This window comes from Montipora capricornis, chromosome 2, assembly GCF_036669925.1.
Source record: "Montipora capricornis isolate CH-2021 chromosome 2, ASM3666992v2, whole genome shotgun sequence".
Classification (NCBI taxonomy): domain Eukaryota; kingdom Metazoa; phylum Cnidaria; class Anthozoa; order Scleractinia; family Acroporidae; genus Montipora; species Montipora capricornis.
Window position 1 is genome coordinate 41,185,650 of NC_090884.1, and position 2,435 is coordinate 41,188,084.

Genomic DNA, 2,435 nt, shown 5'->3' on the forward strand with positions numbered 1-2,435 from the left:
TGTGTTTTTAAACGGTCTCTTTTAGGGGTCAAAATTTGCTTAAGCCACGCCTAGATTGGTCTCCTTTAGGGGTTAAATTCAAAATTTCCGACGAGCATCCCCGTCTGTTTCATATGGGAGTCCCCCCCCCCCCCCCGGGCGTTTTAGTGGATGATCCTTAAACAAAATATACCCATATGGAGCTCAATAATGGAAAGTCAGTTGGATAAACTAGGCAGGAATCTCAAAAGCGACGAGTAATGGACTTCGACAACAATCTATCGCCCGTCGAGACGAAATCAAAGTGGGCTGTATTTACCTGAAGTAATTTGACACGATTGAGTTCTTGTCTTTCACGCACGCAATGAAATAGGAAGAGGTCTTCGCCTCTAAGAGCAAATATGTTGTTTGTTTCAATAAAATTTTCGCTGGAAAAGGATTCTGTGGTATTTTCTGCCTTTGTGAATTATTGTCATGTTGTGTATTGAATTTTCGAGCTTAAGGTTGAAATGTGATATGGGAGAAGTTTTTTAGTATTGCTCTGTAAGCAGGAAGGGTTCACAGGCCCGTTGGAAGCGTGCTTGAGTTTCAACAAAATGAGCCCCAAAATCAGTGAAAAATTGTGACGCAGATGAATAATAAAGTCGCTGCTATTTCCAAAATGATGGAATTAACTGGTGATAAATAACGTCGTACGCGTCTTGGAGAGTAAATTTTGACTTGGCATAAACAAGAGTTTCATTGTCAAACTTTATAACACTTGACAGAAAAAGAAACTTTCAAAAACCCGGTATCTTGCCATCATTTGACACAGATACTTCACTGTTTGGCGAGTAAACATGCCGCGGTAACTTAATCACGGCGCCCGCTGAATTCCGGCATGTCACTTTCGGTTTTGCGATTTATTTGAACGTAGCAAAAATCTCCCAAAATGTTTGTCGCCGATCGTAACTTTTTATCTTCTATATTCACGGTTCAAAAATTAATGTTGTTTTCATGTCGTAAATATTTTATTCTCGATCGATCGTCCCGGAAACTTCGTTCTGCTCTTTCTAAAAACTGTGTATCAATAGTTATTTGCTTTTGCATCAATATTTGTTTTGCATAAAGCAAGCTAACAGAATCTGTACCTTGCTAAGTTCGCATTTGTTAGCGTTAATAGTATTTTCGGTCAGATGCTTTTGTGTTATGAGGGGTTTATTGTTTTGGTCTCCCATCCTGACACTAACCCCGCCCGAAAGGGCTTAACTTCAGTATTACAAAGCTGTCAGATGCTCAGAGGGCACACTTGCGGTGAAAAACTTGAAAATTATCAACATGTCAGCCCAGCAGCCAATGTTTCTCGCTTCTCTTTTATTTGTTATTCTTCGGAGACTGGATGCTGTATTTCAATACCACACAATTCAGTGCCTTCTGTGATTTTCTGTAACACGTACCACAACCTGGAGGCAACCCAGTGTATTCTTCACGGAAGCATCTCATTTAAATCTAAAACTGTACAGCGCTGGCCGGATAGAGTCTCAGAGAAAAGGCCTATGAAGTGGAAGTAAAGTTGTTTTGTGCCCCTGATACTATCAACCAAAACCCCGAATGAGGTGACCACCGAGAACGTGCGAGCGCCGTATGCAATACAATACCGAAATATAGTGACAAAATGCTCATCATCAGTACAGTACTTCTACGCGGCATGTGATCTGGGGCTAAAAAGTAACAGGGAACGGAACAAAAGGCCTTTAGTATGGCTGATAAATCGATAAATCTTCGCTTCCCTGTTTGCCTGTGACCTCTTTGTGTTTTCGCAGATATTCTTTCGGCTGGTCACGCAATCTATTCTCCCCAACTTTGCTCTTGTGGTTTTCATTAGTCTCGCAATCTGCATGACTTACAAAAATTACAAATAATAAATTCGTATTAACAAAATCTTTGAAATTCCTCCCTATTACACAACATCAAGTGCCCTTCATGAAGTGACGAAAAAGGGTCAAGTTACCGAAAATTTTACACTGATATGAATATACAAATAAAAATTTAAAAAGATCATATTGATAAAATTATTGTTAAATTATAAAATCATCAAAATAAGGTAGCCCATAGGGTAGCCCATGGGCTAGCCCATGGGCCCGGGCCTAGGTTTTGTCCACACCCCGTCCAACACGACAAAGTCGCTCTCAACCTTAGGGAGGCACAGGTCACTTTTATGGAAAGCCATAACTTTCTTATGTGGTCATTCGTTATTACATTATGTGGTTTCACCATTATGTGACGTGGTTCTATGGTTATGTGATGTGGTTTCATCATTATGCGATGGGGTTTCACCATTACGTGATGTGGTTTTTATCATTATGTGATATGGTTTCACCATTATGTGATGTGGTTTCATCATTATGTGATGTGGTTTTACCATTATGTGATGTGGTTTCACCATTATGTGATGTGGTTTCACCATTACGTGGTGT